General features: G+C 40.3%; 1 non-coding gene across 1 annotated transcript; it reads left to right on the forward strand.

Moving 5' to 3' along the window:
* Positions 1-10,306: 10,306 nt before the first annotated feature.
* LOC148579937 (small nucleolar RNA R71) lies at positions 10,307-10,410 on the forward strand. The gene has a single exon (XR_015899357.1). It is a non-coding gene; the product is annotated as a small nucleolar RNA R71 (small nucleolar RNA).
* Positions 10,411-25,567: the final 15,157 nt, after the last annotated feature.

Here is a 25,567-nt window from a genome sequence, read left to right on the forward strand (position 1 = left end):
AAGAAAGAGGATGAATCCATCATCCTAGGAAGACCTTTTCTGGCCACAGCAAGAGCTGTGATTGATGTTGACAGAGGTGAAATATTCCTTCAATGGAATGAGAACTCCCTTGTGTTTAAAACTCAAGGATCTCCCTCTGCAACCATGGAGAGGAAGCAGAAAAAGCTTCTCTCCAAGCAGAGTCAACCAGAGCCCCCACAGTCAAACTCTAAGTTTGGTGTTGGGAGGCCACAACCAAACTCTAAAGTTTGGTGTTGAACTCCCATATCCAAACTCTAAGTTTGGTGTTGGAGAGTCTCAACAAAGCTCTGCACATCTGTGAGGCTCCATGAGAGCCCACTGTCAAGCTATTGACATTAAAGAAGCGCTTGTTGGGAGGCAACCCAATGTTTATTTATCTAACTATATTTTTCTTAGTTATGTGTCTTTATAGGTTCATGATCATGAGGAGTCACAAAATAAATATAAAAATTGAAAACGGAATCAAAAACAGCAGAAGAAAAATCACACCCTGGAGGAGCATCTGTCTGGCGTTCAAACGCCAGAACAGAGCATAGTTCTGGCGCTGAACGCCCAGAATGGGAGCATCCTGGCGCTGAACGCCCAGAACAAGCATGGTTCTGGCGTTCAACGCCAGAAATGGCAGCAAAGGGGCGTTGAACGCCCAAAATGGGCACCAACCTGGCGCTGAACGCCCAGAGTTGTGTGCAAGGGCATTTTACATGCCTAAATTGGTGCAGGGATGTAAATGCCTTGACACCTCAGGATCTGTGGATCCCACAGGATCATCTCAGGATCTGTGGACCCCACAGGATCCCCACCTACCTCATCATCTCTCTTTCCATTCATGATCATCCCTTCTTTTTTTCCATTTACCACTCACATGCATACACCCACTACCTTAAAAAAATCAACATCTCTCTCCCACCCAATCCCACCCATATGGCCGAATACACACTCCCATCCATCTCCTCCATATCTTCTTCTTATTCTTCTATTCTTTCTTCTTTTGCTCGAGGGCGAGCAACATTCTAAGTTTGGTGTGGTAAAAGCATAGCTTTTTTGTTTTTTCCATAACCATTGATGGCACCTAAGGCCATAGAAACCTCTAGAAAGAGGAAAGGGAAGACAAAAGCTTCCATCAAGGGTCTATAGCTCAGTGGTAGAACATTTGATTGCAAATCAAGAGATCCCTGAGATACCTCAAGGGATACATTTTCTTCCACACAATTATTGGAAGCAACTAAGGGTGGAACATCAAGAGCACTCCATCATCCTTCATGAAATCAGAGAAGATCTAAAAGCACTGAAGGAGGAGCAACAAAGGCAAGGAAGAGACATAGAAGAGCTCAAGGACATCATTGATTCCTCAAGAAGGAAATGCCACCATCACTAAGGTGGATTCATTCCTTGTTCTTAATTCTTCTGCTTTTCGTTTTCTATGTTATGTGCTTATCTATGTTTGTGTCTTCATTACATGATCATTAGTAGTTAGTAACTTTGTCTTAAAGTTATAAATGTCCTATGAATCCATCACCTCTCTTAAATGAAAAATGTTTTAATTCAAAAGAACAAGAAGTACATGAGTTTCGAATTTATCCTTGAACTTAGTTTAATTATATTGATGTGGTGACAATGCTTCTTGTTTTCTGAATGTATGCTTGAACAGTGCATATGTCTTTTGAAGTTGTTGTTTAAGAATGTTAAATATGTTGGTTCTTGAAAGAATGATGACTAGGAGACATGTTATTTGATAATCTGAAAAATCATAAAAATGATTCTTGAAGCAAGAAAAAGCAGCAAAGAACAAAGCTTGCAATATATATATATATATATATATATATATATATATATATATATATATATATATATATATATATATATAGGCGAAAAAAAAATAGAAAGAAAAAGAAAAAGCAAGCAGAAAAAGCCAATAACCCTTAAAACCAAAAGGCAAGGGCAAATAAAAAGGATCCCAAGGCTTTGAGCATCAGTGGATAGGAGGACCTAAAGGAATAAAATCCTGGTCTAAGCGGCTAACCCAAGCTGTCCCTAACCATGTGCTTGTGGCGTGTAGGTGTCAAATGAAAACTTGAGACTGAGCGGTTGATGCACATAAACTAGTTATGCTACGATTTAGGAAATTGCACGATCGGCAAAATTCCTTCCGGCAAGTGCACCGGTTATCGTCAAGTAAAAACTCACAATAGAGTGAGGTCGAATCCCACAAGGATTGGTTGAGTGAGCAATTCGGATTAGAAGTGTGTTCTAGTTGAGCGGAATCAAGATTGAGATGAGTATTGCGGAATGTAAAATTGGCGGGAAAAGTAAATGACAAGAAATTGAAATGGCGGAATCTTAAATTGCATGAATTAAAGAGCAGAAACTAAATTGCTGAAATTAAAAGGGAATGGGGGTGATTGCATGAATTGAGTAGCAGAATGTAAAGAGAAAGTGGAAATCAGAAATGGGGAATTCATTGGGTTATAGGAGCTATTGAGATCTCCGAATCAAAACATGTTTATCTCTTCCTCAACCAATGCGTTCATTGAATTTTGCTTGGCAATCTTATATGATTGGATCCCAATCCCTTGGCTCACCAATTCTCTCTAAAAACAAACAAATTCCCAATCCCTTGGTTTAAATGTTCATAAGAAGAGATGATGCTCGATCACTGATTATACCACACAGTTTCATGAACCACAATTTGGTAGGATTACATGTCACAATATCCATCCAAACCCCAATCCAATTCACTGTGAGAAAGCTTCTCTAGCATGAATCCTCCATTCCTTTCCCAAGGTTCCGAAGGATTCCAAGTATGGGTAGTTTCTTTCCCAAGACAACTACCCAATGGAATTAGATCGAGAAGCTTTCTAACAAAATTCAAGAGAAAAGATTGAAGAAGAAGATAAACTATTATTGATTCATTGAATTACAATAGAGCTCCCTAACCCAATGAAAGGGGGTTTAGTGAGTCATAGCTCTGAATTCAATTACAAAGATATGAAAACTAGCTAAAAGTGAAGGTGCAAAAGTCCTCTCTAACTTAAATTCTATCCTATTTATACACTTTCTATATTGAGCTTCTGTTGTGCTTCTTGGGCTTTGAGGCCTCTCCTTGCTTTCCTTTTGCCTTGGGTTTATGATCCATAATCTTGATGAGGCTGTTGATCCAAATTCTGTAACATTCATTGAGCCAACTTAGTGATAATCAAATAATGACACATGACTCAATAAATTGAGATTTCAAACTCATCAATCCTTCAGGCCCAATCCCATAAACCATGATATTCAATTGGGTTTCATACCAGAGTAAGTTTAAGTTATTGTTTGTGCTCAAAGAGTAACTTAAACCGCAATATTATTGGCCCAGAAACCTTTTTCCAAGAGTGGCGTTTAAGTTGCAGTTTAAGCTTAAACTGCAGCTTAAACGCCAGATACTTCCAGTGAGGCCTTTTGTAGAAGCACGTTTAAGCTTCAGTTTAAGGTTAAAATGAAGCTTAAACGTGGAAATGGAAGAAGGCAGCCCTGGAGAGTAATGTAGTCGAACACGTTTAAGCTTCAGTTTAAGGTTAAACTGAAGCTTAAACGTGGATAAAGGAAGGGCAGCCCTGGAGGTCGAACACGTTTAACCTCCAGTTTAAGGTTAAACTGGAGGTTAAACGTGGGAATGGAAGGAAGCATCCTGGAGGTCGAACACGTTTAACCTCCAGTTTAAGGTTAAACTGGAGGTTAAACGTGGAAGCTTAGAAGGGTAGCCCTGGAGGTGTCGAACACGTTTAAGCTCCAGTTTGAGGTCAAACTGGAGCTTAAACGTGGGAATGGAGAGAGCAACCCTGGAGGAGAAAATCTGTCGAACACGTTTAAGCTCCAGTTTGAGGTCAAACTGGAGCTTAAACGTGGAAATGGCTCCCTGGTGCTCTTCCCACTTCTGGCGTTTAACCTCCAGTTTAAGGTTAAACTGGAGGTTAAACGTGGAACTCCTTGCTGAGTGGCATTCTCATTCTGGCGTTTAACCTCCAGTTTAAGGTCAAACTGGAGGTTAAACGTGGACATGCTTCTTTGGTGAGACTTTCCATTTTGGCGTTTAACCTCCAGTTTAAGGTTAAACTGGAGGTTAAACTTCAATTCCAGCATTTCTTAGCCTTCATGATTCTGGCGTTTAAGCTCCAGTTTAGGCTTAAACTGGAACTTAAACTCCACATGTGATACTCAAGCTTCCTTTATTGATTTTGTTGCTTCCTTGCCTAGCCTCTTCTTCCCTGAAATCATCCAAACAATTGCATCAAAGTCTTGCAAAATTTCATGAGAAATCTTCCATTCATAGCATTCAAGTAATATAACTAAGAACTCATGGCATTTGCATCAAAATCATAATGTTTGGATGGTTCATTGCTTTGTTATTCTTTTAACCATTCTTGGTTACTTAAAGCTCAAGAAAATGCATAAAACAACTAAAACTAACAGAAAAATGCTAGTGAAACTAGCCTAAGATGCCTTGGCATCACAACACCAAACTTAATACTTGCTTGTCCCTAAGCAAGTCCTGAGTTATTTGAGAAGAAAGTATGAAACAGAAAGCAATTACATTGGCTATATTAGCAGGCATTTGAAGTTCATCAGAAGGGTTTTATGCAGAAAGTTGCAGCATCACTTTTTCATACTTATCAGGTAAGATTATCACTTTTTCATTGCATCCATCAACCACTGCTATGGCCTCTTGTTATTCTTATGTCCTTGTCACTTTTCTCTTCTTTGTTTTTCTTTTCTTTTTCTTAGAGCTTCTTTTGCTCCTTGTTTGCTTAGTGTCATGTGTTGCACAAGCCTTTGGCATTTTCTTTTTCTTATCAGTGCACTACACATATCCACTTTAGGCACTTTAGTTCACATTTCTTCTTGAGACATTGGTGCCCAGCACCTCTTTGTGTGACTAAATGTTTTGTATTTAGGTTGCTCTTGATAATGGACTTTTGGTTGATAATCCCGGGTTAGTTAACCCAAGTTACCAAGTGTTGAAACACTCCTCAGAACCTATTCATCCAAGCATATCCTTAATACATAAACACCACAGGCATTTGTCTCAGAAGTTCAAACCATTGGTACCTAGCTTATTTTCTCAATTTTTTTTTTCTTTTTGGTTGCCCTTTTTCAGTGGCTTTTTCTTCTTCTTTTTCTTTCTTTTTCATGGCCAAAGACATTTATTCATCAAGATCCATAGACAGTTTTCAATTTCTACACAAAAAATGATAATTCTACACTTTAATTCCAGTGATCTGACTAAACAATCAAGCATGCATACCACCACTTAATTCTACTTGATTTGTCACTAATTGAGCCAAATTACTTTTGTTCACACTTTTCTTTTATTTTTGGAAACAGAACAAGCATGGCAAGCATTTGTTTAAGAAGGTGAAGTTATATCCAAACATCTAGGCATTCACTTTATTCAAAGCAATAAACAGACACTCATACTAAAAAAAACTCCACATAACACTTAAATGACTTATGATGAAAGAAAGCTCATAAAGACAATCCACCAATGATCATTTGATTATTAAGGAACGAGACCACCTCTTATTTATTGCTTGGTTCTTCTTAATTCTTGGGATCCTGCTTCTTCTTGCTTCCTGCCTCTTTTTGACCACTTGTGCTTCCTTTGTCTTTTCTTATGAGCTTTTTCCAGAATCCAGCCTTTTTCATCGTTTCTTCCACTCCTTTTTCAAGGATCATTGCCTTGTTTATTTCTCCTTCTTTCCTCCCTTTGAAATACTCATCAAAAGCTGGGAATGCTGGGTCCATCTTGTGTAGATGTTCCCCTATGTAGTTAAGCTTGATTTGCGAACTGATGTTGTAATCAGCTTGGACTGAGTATCTTGCATTCTGTAAAGTGGTGGCTTCCTTGATTGCCAAGACATTGGCATCTTGGTGTTGGCATATGTGGCTGAAGGATTCCTGTAAGTGTAAATTCTGTTCCCTTTGCAGATCCAAGAATCTTGATTCAAAGTTCCTTTGCATATCCATCATTTTGAGGTGAAAGTCCTCTTGTCTCTCCTGAGACCTCATGTACTGTTGAGACATTCCTTCCATGATTTCCTGCATTCTGCTCATATCCATGGGGTCTCTGGGAATTCTTTGTCTTCTTTCTGGACTTGCTTGCTCTTCTTGCTCTTCTTCTCTGTCTTCTCCTTCCTGTCCTTCTTGTTCTGCTTCTTGCTCGGCTTCCACTTGTTGCCCTTCTTCATTTCTTCTTCTTGTATGTCTTGGAGGAGTTGGGCCAAGAGTCATTCTGTACGCAGTTATGGCCAATTCAGGATATAGCCAATTAGGTCTGTCATCCTCAAGTGGTACTTGGGCATCGATGCATAGTCTAATGATAGTGCTAGGGAAGTGGAGCCAGGATTCAGGGTCACTTTTCTCACTAAACTCTTGTATCTGTTCAGCAATGAGTTTATGAACTTTGATCTCCCCTCCCACCATAATGCAATGTAGCAAGATGGCTCTTTTAGGGACTATTTCTGAAGAGTTTGCAGTGGGTAGGATGGATCTCCTAACTATTGCATACCACCCTTTAGCTTCAGGTGTTAGGTCTCCCCTTCTCAAGACTCTTGGAGCCCCTCTTGTTTTTCTCACCCATTCAGCTCTGATGGCACAAAGGTCTTCAGCAATAGTTGCATAGTCAGGTTCTCCTATCATCCTTTCTTCATAACTTGCTTGGCTGAAATGTATGTTTTTCAGGCCAAGGGTTTTCATGATTGCTTTGGGACTGAAGTCAACTTCCACCCCTCTCACATAGCTTTTGTATGTGGGTTTCTTGGTTGGATCCTCCCTTACTGCATTTGCGTAAAACTCTTTCACCAGGTTGATGTTGATTTTAGTGATTGGCTTAGTCAGGAGCTCCCACTTCCTCTTTTTGATCTTTTCCCAAACACCTGGGAACTCATCCTTTTCAAGGTCAAAGGGCACCTCAGCTAGTACCGTTTTAGGTCTCATCCATTCGGCTTGAATCTCATGAAAAACTGATCTGTATCTCCATGCATCGAATTCCCTGTTTTCCTCCATTGGCTGCTTGTCTTTTCTTCCTTTGTGGCTAGATGAAGCTGCCATTGGTCTTTTAGTTTTGGTAAGTGACAAGCTAAAGTTGACAAGGTGAAGCAAGAAGTGTTGTTGGAAGTGTGGGGAGGTTGTTTTCGGCAAGAGATAGTTTATGCTATGATGAAGGAAATGTGCATGAAGGAGATTTGGTGGTGTTGAACTTGTTCCCCAAGTGATTCTTTATAATGCCCGTAAGTGCAAAATGGACGGCTAGGGTGATTTGTGAAGGGTGGCTTGATGGTAAATATATGAATTAGGGAGAAGGACGAATTGCTTTTCATTTTCTTGGAAGTATTCTGGGTGCATTAGGTTGTACATGTAGCTATCTTTTCTTGCAGAACTTCCTTTTCCCATGTGTTAGTTTCAAAGACTTGTGAATTTTCTTTTTGACCAAGCACCGTACCTCCCTTTGTCTTTTTCCTCCATTTTTGTCTTTTCTTTTGTACCTGCACAAACAAACAAGCTTTGCTATCATTTTTCGGTCCATGTGAATTATGAATAGTACTTGCACATGTAAATCAATGATTGTCTTTATGAGCTTATAGCCGTGACTTCTACATGTATGCACACTTATTATTTGGACACCAAACTTAGTGTTTGGTCAAGTCTCCTGATGACATGAAATCCATATTGGTTGTCCTTAATGAATGTGCTTAATTCTAATAAATCATAGTCACCTTGGCTCTTTGATTCTAAACAAATTTACTACCCTAAGTAATTGAAACCAAAACATTAAAACATGCGAATGGTGTACTTGTCATGAATTTCGAAATCCAGAGGAACTTTGTGCTTTTCATGAACCGTGTTCAAAGAGGAACACCAAACTTAATATTTGGTTGTGCACTAAAAATTGAATGCATTTTGAATAAAATTTTGGGGTGCCTTCAGGCACACCAAACTTAGAGGCAAATTGCATTTTACATGCAATGTTTAGTGCACTTTTTCAGCAGTTGTCCTGAGGATTCAAGTTCATGCATAAGAAACCATGCTTTATTAGATGCACAACAAAACAAAAAAAGTAAGGGTATTAAAACATGGGTTGCCTCCCATGAAGCGCTTCTTTCACGTCACTAGCTTGACGGTTGTCCCTTGTTAGGGTGGATTGTAGTGCTTGACGTCTTCTCCTCTCACTATGAAAACGTCCCCACTTGATTCATTCATGACCTCTAAATGTTCCATAGAAAGAACTTTCCTGATTGTGAACACTTGAGGGAGCTGGGAAGGAATGGTTTTGAGGCCAGGTGGGATTGGCAGATAATGACTTGATATCACGTTATCTCCCGGAGAGAAACCTTCAGTGGGAATTTTCTTGTTTCTCCACCCTCTTGGCAATCTCCCTATCACTCTTCCCTTTCTCTTGAGGATTTCTTCATTGACCCTTATGTCAGGAGGATCCTTCTGATCTGTTTCCACTGATTTTTGTGGCTTAAACTCTTGCAACTCTTGTTTGCCTTCCAAGGACTGTTTTAGAGTTTCAGCTGCTGGATTACTTTCCTCCAAACACAGATGGCTACTATCATCCTTAGGCTTTTCAGGTTCTGGTTCAGGCTCAGATGCAGGTTTGAAAACTTTGAAAATGAGCTGTTCATCATGTATTCTCAGAATTAGCTCTCCTTGTTCTACATCTATGAGCGCTCTAGTAGTGGCTAGAAATGGTCTGCCCAGAATGATAGGGTGTAAGTAGCTTTCCTCCATGTCCACAATGACAAAGTCTGTGGGGAAGTAATAATCCCCCACTTTCACCAGCACATTTTCAACTACCCCTTCAGCTTGCTTCTGAGTTTTGTCAGCCAGTTGTATGATTACATCAGTGGATCTCACCTCATTCAGTTGTAGCCTCTTCATAAGAGTTAGAGGCATCACATTTATGCTAGCTCCTAGATCACAGAATCCTCTGTCAATTTTTGTTTCCCCTATGATGCAAGGGATATGAAAACTTCCTGGGTCCGTTTTCTTAGAGAGTGTGTCCTTCTTGATGAGAGCACTGCATTCTTTGTTCATTGTTACCGTTTGTCCTCCCTTCAAAACTCTTTTCTTGCTTAACAATTCCTTTAAATACTTGATGTGTGTAGGCATTTGATGGAGAATCTCAAGAAAGGGAATATTGACATGGAGAGAGTTAAATGTCTCTAAAAACCTTGAATAGGTTTTCCCTTTTTCACCTCCTCCTAACCTCTGAGGAAATGGTGCTTTTGGTTGGTATATTTCCAGCATGCCTTTTTGCAATTCCTTGGCTTGCTCAGTTCCACTTTCCTGCTTAACTTCTTCCACTCCTTCCTTCAAGATTTCTGGCTCCTGCTCTGAGGGCCTGATTCCTTCTTCTTCTGAAACTTCCTTCAATATAGTGATGGCCTTACATTCTTCCCATCTCACTCTCTTTTGTTCCCCTTTAGGATTCTTTTCTGTGTCACTAGGGAACACTGCAGTTGATTTGACGGCCTGTTGAGATAGCTCTCCTACTTGAGACTCCATCCTCTTGAGTTTTTCACCATGGTTTCTTAAGGTAGCTTTCACATCATCTCTGAAGCTTTTCAATTCGGTTATGTCTTGACTCATGGTTGCCATCATTCCTTCTATCCGGTTTAATTGATCTTGAAATTGTTGGTTGGGATTAAGTTGGGTAGGTTGATTATTTTGGCCATGATATGATGATTGGGGGTAAGTGTTTTGTGTGGCTTGGTATGATCTTTGGTTGGAATTTTGGTATGTGGAGTTGTTATGTTGGTTGTGGTTGTAAGGTTTGTGGTTTTGTGGTTGGGTTTGTTGGTTCCCCCACCCAAAGTTTGGGTGGTTTCTCCAGCCTGGGTTGTAAGTGTTGGAATGTGGATCATATGATTGCCTTTGTTGGTTTCCCACATAGTTGGCCTCTTCCCAATCACCTCCTTCAATGCTTACTTCCTCTTGATCTTGTGTGTGTATTGCAGCCACTTGCTTTGTTTCTAATTGCCTGGTAAGCTCTGCTAGTTGCTTGGCAAACACCTTGTTTTGGGCTAGAATTGTATCAACATGGTTCAGCTCCATGACTCCCTTAGTGTTGTGCCTTTCTGATGCATAGTAGTACTCATTCTCAGCCACTGTCTCAATCACTTCAATGGCCTCTTCCACAGTCTTTTTCCTGTTCAATGAACCTCCTGATGAATGGTCTACAGCCTTCCTTGATTCATAAGAGAGTCCATCATAGAAGATATGCAATTGCACCCAATCATGGAACATGTCTGGTGGGCATTTCCTTGTCAAGTCCTTGAATCTCTCCCATGCCTCGTAGAGAGTTTCACCATCTTGTTGTCTAAAAGTCTGAACCTCAGATCGAAGCCTATTGACCTTTTGTGGGGGGTAGAAACGTGCCAGAAACTTGCTTTCCACCTCATCCCATGTTGTTAGACTCCCCCTTGGGAATGATTCCAGCCACATAGCTGCTTTGTCCCTAAGTGAAAATGGGAACAAAAGCAGTTTATATGCATCTTCCTGGACTCCATTGGACTTCACAGTGTCACAAATTCTCAGGAATTTTGTGAGATGTTGGTTGGGGTCTTCATTAGCACTTCCACCAAATGAACAATGATTCTCCATAAGTGATATTAGCTGTGGTTTGAGTTCAAAGTTGTTGGCCTGAATGGGTGGTTTCTGGATGCTGCTACCACAATTCCCAGAGGTTGGGTTTATGTATGAACTAAGAACCCTCCTCTCAGGAATGGCATTGTTTCCATCAGCTCTCTCATGGTTGTGAACTTCTCTATCCATGTTGAGATCTAAAGCTTCCTCAAAATTGTCCTCAGATTCTCCTTCAGATTCCTCTTCTCCCACTACTCTCTTCCCTCTTGCTTCCCTTCTCAGTCTATGAAGGGTCCTCTCTGGTTCGGTATATGGAGGAGTTGATGTCTCTCCTCTCCTACCTGTCATACAAGAACACAGCACAGGCACAAACAAGTGAAATACTCTTGGTTAATGGAAGAGTATGGTTAGAGCAATTGAGGAATTAATTCAAACAGTTAGTGAGTCAGTGAGTTAGTTGCTTGAATTTAAAGGCATAAAGAAAGAAAGCATGTAACCGAGTGCAAAAATTAAAATTCAACAAGTAACTTGAACAGAATTAACAAAGCAAGAAAAATTGCTCAATCTAGTTAACTTCCAATTTGAGAATTGTCAATCGAAAACCAATCCCCGGCAACGGCGCCATAAACTTGATGCACATAAACTAGTTATGCTACGATTTAGGAAATTGCACGATCGGCAAAATTCCTTCCGGCAAGTGCACCGGTTATCGTCAAGTAAAAACTCACAATAGAGTGAGGTCGAATCCCACAAGGATTGGTTGAGTGAGCAATTCGGATTAGAAGTGTGTTCTAGTTGAGCGGAATCAAGATTGAGATGAGTATTGCGGAATGTAAAATTGGCGGGAAAAGTAAATGACAAGAAATTGAAATGGCGGAATCTTAAATTGCATGAATTAAAGAGCAGAAACTAAATTGCTGAAATTAAAAGGGAATGGGGGTGATTGCATGAATTGAGTAGCAGAATGTAAAGAGAAAGTGGAAATCAGAAATGGGGAATTCATTGGGTTATAGGAGATATTGAGATCTCCGAATCAAAACATGTTTATCTCTTCCTCAACCAATGCGTTCATTGAATTTTGCTTGGCAATCTTATATGATTGGATCCCAATCCCTTGGCTCACCAATTCTCTCTAAAAACAAACAAATTCCCAATCCCTTGGTTTAAATGTTCATAAGAAGAGATGATGCTCGATCACTGATTATACCACACAGTTTCATGAACCACAATTTGGTAGGATTACATGTCACAATATCCATCCAAACCCCAATCCAATTCACTGTGAGAAAGCTTCTCTAGCATGAATCCTCCATTCCTTTCCCAAGGTTCCGAAGGATTCCAAGTATGGGTAGTTTCTTTCCCAAGACAACTACCCAATGGAATTAGATCGAGAAGCTTTCTAACAAAATTCAAGAGAAAAGATTGAAGAAGAAGATAAACTATTATTGATTCATTGAATTACAATAGAGCTCCCTAACCCAATGAAAGGGGGTTTAGTGAGTCATAGCTCTGAATTCAATTACAAAGATATGAAAACTAGCTAAAAGTGAAGGTGCAAAAGTCCTCTCTAACTTAAATTCTATCCTATTTATACACTTTCTATATTGAGCTTCTGTTGTGCTTCTTGGGCTTTGAGGCCTCTCCTTGCTTTCCTTTTGCCTTGGGTTTATGATCCATAATCTTGATGAGGCTGTTGATCCAAATTCTGTAACATTCATTGAGCCAACTTAGTGATAATCAAATAATGACACATGACTCAATAAATTGAGATTTCAAACTCATCAATCCTTCAGGCCCAATCCCATAAACCATGATATTCAATTGGGTTTCATACCAGAGTAAGTTTAAGTTATTGTTTGTGCTCAAAGAGTAACTTAAACCGCAATATTATTGGCCCAGAAACCTTTTTCCAAGAGTGGCGTTTAAGTTGCAGTTTAAGCTTAAACTGCAGCTTAAACGCCAGATACTTCCAGTGAGGCCTTTTGTAGAAGCACGTTTAAGCTTCAGTTTAAGGTTAAACTGAAGCTTAAACGTGGAAATGGAAGAAGGCAGCCCTGGAGAGTAATGTAGTCGAACACGTTTAAGCTTCAGTTTAAGGTTAAACTGAAGCTTAAACGTGGATAAAGGAAGGGCAGCCCTGGAGGTCGAACACGTTTAACCTCCAGTTTAAGGTTAAACTGGAGGTTAAATGTGGGAATGGAAGGAAGCATCCTGGAGGTCGAACACGTTTAACCTCCAGTTTAAGGTTAAACTGGAGGTTAAACGTGGAAGCTTAGAAGGGTAGCCCTGGAGGTGTCGAACACGTTTAAGCTCCAGTTTGAGGTCAAACTGGAGCTTAAACGTGGGAATGGAGAGAGCAACCCTGGAGGAGAAAATCTGTCGAACACGTTTAAGCTCCAGTTTGAGGTCAAACTGGAGCTTAAACGTGGAAATGGCTCCCTGGTGCTCTTCCCACTTCTGGCATTTAACCTCCAGTTTAAGGTTAAACTGGAGGTTAAACGTGGAACTCTTTGCTGAGTGGCATTCTCATTCTGGCGTTTAACCTCCAGTTTAAGGTCAAACTGGAGGTTAAACGTGGACATGCTTCTTTGGTGAGACTTTCCATTTTGGCGTTTAACCTCCAGTTTAAGGTTAAACTGGAGGTTAAACTTCAATTCCAGCATTTCTTAGCCTTCATGATTCTGGCGTTTAAGCTCCAGTTTAGGCTTAAACTGGAACTTAAACTCCACATGTGATACTCAAGCTTCCTTTATTGATTTTGTTGCTTCCTTGCCTAGCCTCTTCTTCCCTGAAATCATCCAAACAATTGCATCAAAGTCTTGCAAAATTTCATGAGAAATCTTCCATTCATAGCATTCAAGTAATATAACTAAGAACTCATGGCATTTGCATCAAAATCATAATGTTTGGATGGTTCATTGCTTTGTTATTCTTTTAACCATTCTTGGTTACTTAAAGCTCAAGAAAATACATAAAACAACTAAAACTAACAGAAAAATGCTAGTGAAACTAGCCTAAGATGCCTTGGCATCAGCGGTTAAAGTGAAGGTCCAAAGCAAAAAAAGAGTGTGCTTAAGAACCCTGGACACCTCTAATTGGGGACTTTAGCAAAGCTGAGTCACAATCTGAAAAGGTTCACCCAATTATGTGTCTGTGGCATTTATGTATCCGGTGGTAATACTGGAAAACAAAATGCTTAGGGCCACGGCCAAGACTCATAAAGAAGCTGTGTTCAAGAATCATCATACTGAACTAAGAGAGTCAATAACTCTATTCGAAATCTGAAGTTCCTATAGATGCCAATCATTCTGAACCTCAATGGATAAAGTGAGATGCCAAAACTATTCAAGAGGCAAAAAGCTATAAGTCCCGCTCATATGATTGAAGCTCTGTTTCATTGATAGTTTGGAATTTATAGTATATTCTATTATTTTTATTCTATTTTGATTTTCAGTTGCTTGGGGACAAGCAACAATTTAAGTTTGGTGTTGTGATGAGCGGATAATTTATACGCTTTTTGACATTGTTTTTAGTTTGTTTTTAGTAGGATCTAGTTACTTTTAGGGATGTTTTTAATAGATTTTGTGTTAAATTCACATTTCTGGACTTTACTATGAGTTTGTGTGTTTTTCTGTGATTTCAGGTATTTTCTGGCTGAAATTGAGGGACTTGAGCAGAAATCAGATTCAGAGGTTGAAAAAGGACTGCTGATGCTGTTGGATTCTGACCTCTCTACACTCAAAGTGGATTTTCTAGAGCTACAGAACTCTAAATGGCGCGCTTCCAATTGCGTTGGAAAGTAGAAATCCAGGGCTTTCCAGCAATATATAATAGTCCATACTTTGGCCAAGAATAGATGACGTAAACTGGCGTTCAATGCCAGCCTTCTGCCCAAATCTGGCGTCCAGCGCCAGAAAAGGATCCAAAACCAGAGTTGAACGCCCAAACTGGCACAGAAACTGGCGTTCAACTCCACAAATGGCCTCTGCACGTGCAACACTCAGGCTCAGCCCAAACACACACCAAGTGGGCCCCGGAAGTGGATTTATACATCAAATACTTACTCATGTAAACCCTAGTAGCTAGTTTATTATAAATAGGACCTCTTACTATTGTATTAGGCATCTTGGGATTACCTTATGATCCTTTGATCACGTTTTGGGGGCTGGCCATCTCGGCCATGCCTGGACCTTCACTTATGTATTTTCATACGGTAGAGTTTCTACACTCCATAGATTAAGGTGTGGAGCTCTGCTGTTCCTCAAAGATTAATGCAAAGTACTACTGTTTTCTATTCAATTCTTCTTATTTCGCTTCTAAGATATCCATTCGCACCCAAGAACGTGATGAAGGTGATGATTATGTGTGACGCTCATCATCCTTCTCCCTTATGAACGCGTGCCTGACAAACACTTCCGTTCTACATGAAATAAGCTAGAATGAATATCTCTTAGATCTCCTAACCAGAATCTTCGTGGCGTAAGCTAGAATGATGGCGGCATTCAAGAGAATCCGGAAGGTCTAAACCTTATCTATGGTATTCCGAGTAGGATTCAATGATTGAATGACTGTGACGAGCTCCTAACTCGCGATTGCAGGGCGTTAGTGACAGACGCAAAAGGATAGTAAATCCTATTCCAGCATGATCGAGAACCGACAGATGAATAGCCGTGCCGTGACAGGGTGCGTGAGCATATTATTCACTGAGAGGATAAGATGAAGCCATTGACAAGGGTGATGCCTCCAGACGATTAGCCGTGCCGTGACAGGGCATTGGATCATTTTCCCGAGAGATGACCGAAAGTAGCCATTGACAGTGGTGATGTATCACATAAAGCCAGCCATGGAAAGGAGTGAGACTGATTGGATGAAGATAGCAGGAAAGCAGAGGTTCAGAGGAACGAAAAGCATCTCCATTCGCTTATCTGAAATTCCTACCAATGATTTACATAAGTATCTCTATCCCTTTTTACATAAGCATCTCTACTTTATTATATAATATTCGAAAACACCATTATCACTTTATATCTGCTTGACTGAGATTTACAAGGTGACCATAGCTTGCTTCATACCAACAATCTCCGTGGGATTCGACCCTTACTCACGTAAGGTATTACTTGGACGACCCAGTGCACTTGCTGGTTAGTTGTATCGAAGTTGTGACAATTATGAATTAAGATCAGAGCACCAAGCTTTGGAGCTATTACCAGGATTATTCTAGCCTGGACATCACAATTTCGTGCACCAAGCACCTCACCTGAGACAGTTCCAAGGACCACAGAATACCCAACAGCAGACCTCTCAAATTACTTATCCTTCCTCATCTTCTAATGATGATTTACTACAATCCATTGATCGGAGACAACAGACCATGGAAAATAACATTAATGCCACTTTAAATGGTCTGAACGCTACTCTGCAAGCTCTTGTCTCACAGATTGGATCAATGAATAACTCCAATAACCAGCCTTTGAGCTCTAGTAGAATCCCCTCTCAACTATTACCCAATCCCAAGGGTGGCATTAATGCCATCACCCTGAGGTCCGGAACCACACTGCAGGAGAGGAATCAAGAGGAGCCAAGCCTACCAGAACACGCCTCAGCTGAATAGGTAGTGGAAATAGAAGATGCTGAAGAGGAAGAGGACATACAGGACATAGATGAAAAAGAAGAGGCTCAACCCAAGGAGGAAGCACCACAGGGCGCAGATACTGCAGAAGACACCACTCCTATTCCATTTCCATAACTTGCAAGGAAGCCCAGGAAGCAGCTGGAACCTGATCCCAAAATGGTAGAGATATTCAAAAAGGTTGAGGTAACTGTTCCTCTTTTTGATGTTATTCAACAGGTACCTAAATATGCAAAGTTTCTAAAAGATTTATGTATACATAAAGACAAAATTAATGAATTAGAAACTATTCCTCTAGGTAGTTCCATATCTGCTTTAATGGGTGGTTTACCTGAGAAGTGTAGTAACCCAGGTCCTTATATAGTTAATTGTACTATTGGTGGTGTGATAATTTCTGACTACATGTGTGATTTAGGAGCATGTGTGTGTATAATGCCTTTGTCTATATATGATATTTTGAGGCTCCCTCCCTTAAAAAGGTCGGCAGCTCGTTTTGTGTTAGCAGGTAAGAGAATTATTACAGTGGCTGGAGTCGCTGGAGATGTATTAGTGGGCATTAAGGGACTCACATTCCCCACTGATTTTTATATTCTGGAGATGCCCCAAAATGATTCAGAGAAGCCATCATCAATCCTACTTGGAAGACCTTTCCTGAAGACATCAAAGTTCAAATTGGATGCTTTTTCAGGAACATACTCTTTTGAAATAGATGGCCGATTAGTAAGTTTCAACCTGAATGGAGTTATGAAGCACCCTCCAGAAGATCATTCTATCTTCTAATGTGACATCATAGATGAAACTGTAGCTGAAGTTCACCAGGAGGAATTAGAGGAGAAGCACACAGGACAAGGTCCAAGTGTGGGGACATTCTCAGAGGACAATGACAGTGCTTTACCATTGTAACCAGCTCCAGACAACCCAGAGCCTGACCATGATCAGAAGTCAGACTTGAAACCCCTTCCTCCACACCTCAAATATGCTTACCTTGAGGACAAGCAACAGTGTCCAGTTATCATTGCAAGGGAACTCACTTCTCAACAAGAAGAGCAGTTACTTAGTATGCTAAGGAAGCACAAGAAGGCAATTGGGTGGAGTTTGGCAGATATAGTAGGCATCAACCCTCAAGTATGTGAGCACAGAATATTTTTAGAAGAGGGAGCAAGGCCCGTTCGTCAACCCCAGAGAAGACTGAACCCCACTATCTTAGAGTTTGTCAAAAAGGAAGTGACCAGACTACTGGAGGCAGATATCATCTATCCCATCTCAGACACTGAATGGGTAAGCCCAGTACAAGTAGTACCAAAGAAGTCTGGAGTCACTATAGTGAAGAATGAGCATGGAGAGCTCATAGCAACCAGAGTACAGAACTCTTGGAGGGTCTGCATTGACTACAGATGCCTCAACCAAGCAACCCGTAAGGATCACTATCCTCTTCCATTCATTGATCAAATGCTGGACCGCCTGTCAGGTAAATAACATTATTGTTTTCTAGATGGTTACACAGGTTATTTCCAGATTCATATAGCTCCTGAGGATCAGGAAAAGACTACTTTTACATGTCCTTTTGGGACTTATGCCTACAAGAGAATGCCCTTTGGCTTGTGCAATGCACCAGCTACCTTCCAAAGGTCCATGATGAGTCTTTTCTCTGATCTTATTGAGGACTGTATGGAAGTTTTTATGGATGATTTTAGTGTTTATGGCGATTCCTTTAGCCTTTGCTTAGATGGATTATCTAGAGTATTAGATAGATGTGTCAGTACAAATCTCGTATTAAATTTTGAAAAATGTCACTTTATGGTTAAACAAGGGATTGTACTAGGACATGTTGTGTCTAATACTGGCATTTCTGTAGATCCAGCAAAGGTGGATGTTATTTCTAGTTTACCTTACCCCTCTTCTGTGAGGGAAGTCCGCTCGTTCCTTGGCCATGCAGGTTTTTACAGGAGATTCATTAAGGACTTCAGTAAGGTAGCACTTCCCTTATCCAGACTACTGCAGAAGGATATTGAGTTCGAGTTCAGTGAAGATTGCAAACAAGCGTTTGATAAGCTGAAGACCGCCCTGACTCAAGCTCCAATTGTGACAGGACCGGACTGGAGCCAGCCATTCGAAATAATGTGCGACGCTTCCAACCATGCAGTAGGAGCAACATTGGCTCAGCGTGAAGGTAAGGATCCTTTTGTTATTGCTTATGCGTCTAAAACTATAGATGCAGCACAGTCCAATTACACTACTACTGAGAAAGAGCTTCTTGCTATTGTTTTTGCTCTGGATAAATTCCGAGCCTATTTACTTGATACGAAGGTAGTAGTGTACTCAGACCACGCAGCTCTAAAGTATCTATTAGCTAAAAAGGAGTCCAAACCAAGGCTTATACGTTGGATACTACTATTACAAGAATTTGATTTAGAAATTAAGGATAGGAGTGGTAACCAGAATTTAGTGGCAGACCACTTGAGTCGCTTTTAGCACATTTCAGATGACCCCACTCCTATAGCTGATAATTTCTCATTTGATAACCTGCAAGCAGTATCCGAGGTAGTCCCTTGGTATGCACCTGTAGCTAATTATCTAGTTAGCCGTACCTTTCCCCCAAACTTTTCTAAGCATCAAAGAGACAAGCTGAAAAGCGAGTCTAAATATTATATATGGGATGACCCATACTTATGGAGATGTGGCGCTGACCAGGTAATTAGATGGTGTGTGCCTCAATCAGAATTTCAGTCCATCTTAGAGGCCTGTCACTCATCTGAGAGTGGAGGACATTTTGGCCCTCAAAGAACAGCTAGAAAAATCTTAGACTGTGGATTCTGGTGGCTTACACTTTTTAGAGACGCTGCTGAACTTTGTAGATCTTGTTTTCCTTGCCAAAAATTTGGTAATATATCCAGGAGGGATGAGATGCCTCAACAAATTATGCTTTTCTATGAAATTTTTGATGTTTGGGGCATTGACTTCATGGGTCCATTTCCAAATTCTAATGGTTATTTTTATATATTGTTAGCTGTAGATTACGTTTCCAAATGGGTGGAAGCAATTCCTACCCGCACTGATGATGCTAACACTGTTGTTTCCTTTGTGAGAAACCACATTATTTGTCGCTTTGGATCACCACGAGCAATCCTGAGCGATCAAGGCACCCATTTTTGTAACAGGAGACTAACAGGAGCATGGAATAATTCATAAGGTTACAATAGCATACCATCCTCAGACTAATGGGCAAGCCGAGGTGTCAAACAGAGAGATAAAGCGTATCTTGTAGAAGATAGTCAAACCTCATAGAAGATATTGGAGCACCAGGCTACAAGATGCACTTTGGGCATACAGAACCGCATACAAGACACCCATTGGGATGAGTCCTTTCCGCTTAGTCTATGGAAAAGCTTGTCATCTCCTTGTTGAAGTCGAGCACAAAGTCTTTTGGGCAGTAAAGGAGTGCAACATAGGAATTGAGGAAGCCGGAGCTGAAAGGAAATTGCAACTGCAAGAATTGGAAAGCCTTCGCCTAGAAGCTTATGAGAATTCAAGACTATTCAAGGAGAAGATGAAGGCTGTACATGATCAGCACATTAAGAGAAAAGAGTTTCAACCTGGAGACTTAGTCCTCCTTTACAAATCTCGACTGAGGCTCATGCCAAGCAAGTTGAGATCAAGATGGGAAGGTCCATACAGAGTAGAGAAGGCCGAACCGTACGGAGTTTATCACCTAAGCCATCCTTCCAGCTCTGATCAAAGTTAATGGACATCGTTTAAAGCTGTACCATGGAGAGCGGATGCAGAAAAACAAGGAGCTCGAGATCTTCCTCTTGGAAGATCCTCACATAGCCGAAGATTGAGCTAATAGAGTGTCCAACTTACGGACGTTAAAGCAAAGTGCTAGGTGGGAGACAACCCACCATGGTATGATCGTTCTTTTCATTATTTTTAGTTTTTCTATTTAATAACTCTTCTCTTTATTAGTACATTTCGTGCATTTGCATTTCCATACTTTTATTTTTAATTGAAAAAAAAGGGGGTTACACAACGCGACCGCATCATTGACGCGTCTGCGTCGCAAGGAGATGGGAGAAAATAAAAAACAAATAGAGAGTCACGCAGGGCGTGGCTGGAGGCATGCCAATGGCACAAATTGTCCCACGCGACCGCGTCGCCGAAGCGTCCGCGTCACATGGGAACATTGGCCTCCCACGCGGCCGCGTGACCCACGCGGCCGCGTGCCCTAGAATTCGACGTCAAAAGGGCGCACAACCGAAAGTTGTGCTAGAGTGGTGCTGGATTGGTGCTGAAAGCACAATCCTTCCCACGCGGCCATGTGACCGACGCGACCGTGTCATATCCTTCTAATGGCCACTCACGCGATCGCGTCACCCAATATTTGGCAATTAATGATTTTGAACAGAGAGTTGTGCGAGTGCGAGGCTGCCCTCGCGCCAGTGGCATAAAACGTGTCACGCGACCGCGTGACCAACGCGACCGCGTCAATCAGTATCAGCGCAAGTCGTGCGACGGCATGCCCCACGCGACCGCGTCGATTGCGCCGCACAGCTTCCCTGATTTGCCACTTATCTTATCTTTTTCTCCTCAAATCCTATTTTCTCTTTTCCCTCCTTATTTCTTCCGTCTTCCTTCTTCCTTCTTTCTCACTTTTTACACCCTCACTCTCTCTCTCTCCCCCATTAACAAGGTTTTCCTTTTTCTTCTTCTCTCCTTACTTTTCTATTTTTCTTCTTATTTTTCTATGTTATCTTCTTTTATTTTCTTTTTACTTTCATTATTCATATTTTCTTCCTTTTTACTTGGTGTTAGAAATTTATTTGAGTCATTATTTCTCATTATATGCTTGTGGATTGTTCTAAATTTGTTTGGCAATTATATATTACTTTTTAAAGGGTTGCTTGCATGTTCAATTTAATACTTTCCATACATTATTTCACCATGCATGCTATGTGTTTGTGAAAATGCCCATATGGCATTTTGCACTTTTATCCGTTATTCCACTCTACTATTAAATGCCCGTTTTTCACAAAACTCCTTTTATATTTTATTCATTATAAATAATTGTCAATACAAACGTGATGGTTTGTTACGAGTGATGCTTGATCTATGCTACTCATGCCTTTGCCAGCATGCCAATAAACACTTTGCATTCACTTGTCATCATATGCACTAACTATTTTCCACTGATGACTTTTCACATGTAGTCATGACCATGTGATAACATCATTTACCTTTTATTGTGAATTCATAACCACCCTTTTCCGTTCTCTTCCTTGCTTTATCTGTTTGAATTTAATTTAATTTCTCTTCCCTTTTTCAGAATGGCCACCAAGAAAGATAAAGAGAAAGCTACTCCCAAATCCACAGCAAGAAGAGGAACAAAAAGAGCATTAGTGGCAGAACCCTCTTCAACAGCGGTTAAACCCTCAACAAAGAGACTTAAGAGGATTATAAAGGTTGATGATAAAGAAAAAGCCTTCCCAGCAAAGGACACTGCATGATTTCCCAATCGCTATTGTGAGCAGATGTTCCCCATCCCGGCAGAAAGGAGCTACAACAATGAATACCTTCTTCTCCTCCCAAACCATATCGCCACCTTTGTAGAGCTGCAAATTGCACAAAGACAATGGGGTTTCCTATAGAGACAGCCGAGGCAGGTCAATCTTTCTTGGGTAGTCGAGTTCTACTCCAACTTCCACCTACCAACCCTGCAGTCTGTCTTTGTCCGTCAGAAGCAAGTCCCCATTACAGAAGAGGCCATTCAAAAAGCTCTAGGTCTTCCCCCTATTCCAGAAGGTTTGGACGCCTTTCAAGAAGCCGCACTCAAGCGCCAGATATACCAATTTGACTGGGATGTCGTTCTCAGAGTTATTGCACTACCTGGCAGCCGATGGATCTACGGATACCATCGTACCCGCCCTAAGAAAATTTCGGCTTCAGCACTTACCTTGGAGGCTCGCGTATGGGCACATATCATGTCCCATTACGTCTTTCCAAGCACTCACGAGTCCTCCTTCACTGCGGACATGGCCGTTCTACTATGGTGCATCCTTACAGACCAGCCTCTGAACCTACCAAGACACATCCGGAATGCCATGGGACACGTACAAATCGCGGGCAACTTACCTTTTCCCGCCTTGGTCTCAGATCTCGTCTCAGTAGCCGAAATCTCCTTCAGAGCTGGGGACACCAAAGCCATACTTCCACGGGCTGATCAATATGTCCCTGATAGGAAATATATCAGACCCTCAGCAGCCACTACAAGCCAGCCCACTGAACCAGCTCAGGACATTCCTCCTTCCGTTCCACAAGCACCTACCACTGACCAACTGCTCCATCAGATACTCAAAAGGTTGGATCGCCAGGAACACAAAGCTAAGATGAGAGAGCGCCGTAACAAGTGCCGATTCACATACCTCAAGGAGCTGATCATGGGAAAATTCAAGGACTCAGACACCCCGGACTCCACTTCCTTTACCAGCACAAGGAGCCATGATGGTCCCAACTGTGGACATACTGCTACCAGCACACCCCTGTTCCTGACAGATGGCACCGAGGACGGTGCAAAGCCTTAAGTGTGGGGAGGTCGGTCAGTACCTGACTTCCGGAGGTAAATTCTCTTCCCTAAACACCAATAAATTAGGATATTTAGTTAGATTTTTCTTTTATAGAATAGGATAAATTTCATAGTATAGATTAGTTTCATGCATGTTCTACTTGATTGAAAAGACAATAAGCTTCTTCTAAGACTCTATTTTTGGAACAAAATTTCACTAATTTTAATTAAATTTTTATGTTAAATTTGCTTGAAGTTGTATTTGGAACATGATTTTTGAGCTAAAGAACACAAAACCTGTGAGATTTGAGCCTTTATGCATGGTCACATTATTTAACCATAATTATTTTATTCTTGTGTGTTTACTTCTCTATGATTGTAATCTATATTTTGTTTCATCCTATATGTCCAATATTTATTATATTTATATGTTTGCATATGATTGAGGCTATTAATTGTTTAGCTCACTTATCCAAATTAAGCCTACCCTTTCAATTACCTTTGTTAGCCATTATGAGCCTTTAAATCCCATTTGTTCTATATTTTACCACATTACTAACCTTAAGCGGAAAAACAATTATATATCCCAAACTGAATCTTTGGTTAGCTTAAGATAGAATTGTGTGTGCTAATTGAGTATGGGAAATAGTGGGAACAAAAGATAATAAGGGAATATGTCATGATAATATAATGGGAATTTGGATACCTACTCATGTGAAACTATAAGAATTAAAAATCTATGTGCATTGATAAGCTATGTTTATTTTTATTCCTAAAAAAAATTAATCAAAAATATTCAATAAATAAATAAGGGGACAAAATTACCCCAACGTTAAGTTAAGAATTCAAAGGTCAATGCATGTATGATAAAATTAAAATAAAAATTGATACATCAGTATGAAATGTGAAAGAGAAATTATGGGTAGCTAGGTATGAATTCTAAAGTTATATAGAATATATACATAAGTTATGTTAAAGCTTGGGTTAATTAAAGATTCAGTTTATAAGCTTACTTAGCCATATATGTATCCTTACCATTACCTTGGCCCCATTACAACCTTGAAAAGACCTCATGATGTCTGCATTGGTATATTAAATATTGTTGATTGATTAGGAGAAGAACAAAAATTAGAAAGCATGGTTAGAGAATGATAGAGTGATTGCCCTTTACACTAGAGAGAATAGAGCATACATACATCATCAGTGAGGGTTCAATGCTTAAAACTCTATGTTCCCTGCTTTCATGAGCTGCCTTCTTGCATTTTTATCTGTTCTTACTGCATGAGAATTGAATTAGTGAAATTTGATTTGTAATTGTTTTGATGAGCTTATTTACTATTGATCAAGTGGACAAAAATCATACAGTTGCATTTATATATATAGGTTGCATTGCATTGCATGAGTTTTACATGTTCCCACTTATTTATTTTATCTCCTTCAACTAAGCATGAGGACATGCTAATGTTTAAGTGTGGGGAGGTTGATAAACCACTATTTTATGCTTTATAATGTGTTTAATTGTGTGGTTTTATCATGATCTTTACCCACTTATTCATATGATTAGCATGCAATTATATTTTCTTCCTAAAATTATTACATGATTGAAAACTTGCTTCCTAGAGACTTTTAATTATGCATTTTAATTCTCCTTTATTCCATTTGATGCCGTGATCTGTGTGTTAAGTGTTTCAGGCTTTATAGGGCATGAATGAGTTGGAGATTGGAAAGGAAGCTTGCAAATATGGAAGGAACACAAGAAATTAAGGAGATGACCAGCGAGAAGTGACGCGGCCGCATGGCTCACGCGACCGCGCGGAAGAGAGAAAATCGTAGTGACGCGGCCGAATGGCTCACGCGACCGCGCGGATTGGAATAGCACAAGTGACGCGGAGGCGTGGACGACGCGCCCGCGTGGCAAAGCAAAACGCCGCATGACGCGTCCGCATGAATGACGCGATCGCGTGACATGCGCAATCTGCATAATCTGCAGAATTCGCTGGGGACAATTTTGAGCCCTGTTTTGACCCAGTTTTCGGCCCAGAAAAGCAGACTAGAGCCAGAGAACATGCAGAAACCAAAAACAACATTCATTCTACACAGTTTTAGTTTTTAGATCTAGTTTTACTCCTCCTCTAGGTTTTTCTCTCTACACATTCATAGTTCTTAGGATTTTTATTTTCTATTGTTCTTTGCATTGGGGTATTGAGAAGAGTTATTTCCTCATCAAGACTTCGTCATTCTAGTTCGTTTTCTTTACTTGGCTTTACTCTTCCATGTCCTTTAATTTACTCAATTTTACTATTGGATTATTTTAGAATTTATTAATACAAGAGTTACTTTTATTTTTAATTAATTCCTTTGAGTTTATTTATCATGTCTTTCTTTAATTCCCTTTTCTATGTTATGTGTTCCATAATCACAATGAGCGAGTAATTCTCTAACTTGATGGGGAGTTGATTGAAAGGAACCCTTAAGTTGGAATACTCAAAAGAGAGATTGTAATTGGGTTTACTGTTGGATGGCTCTCTAGTCACTAACGTCAGTCCTTCCAAGTAAGCGGATTGGGACTTGTGAGTAGAAACATCATCCCAACTTGTTTGACTTTTTATTTAGTAAGGGATAACTAAACATAACGACCTTCAATTATCAATTAATCTTGAGAGTACTGTAACAAGAATAGGGCTTCCAACTAATCTACTCCGAGTCAAGGCTTTTATTTAAATTACTTGATTTCC

Source organism: Arachis ipaensis, chromosome B10, assembly GCF_059453495.1.
Source record: "Arachis ipaensis isolate K30076 ecotype BB chromosome B10, ASM5945349v1, whole genome shotgun sequence".
Classification (NCBI taxonomy): domain Eukaryota; kingdom Viridiplantae; phylum Streptophyta; class Magnoliopsida; order Fabales; family Fabaceae; genus Arachis; species Arachis ipaensis.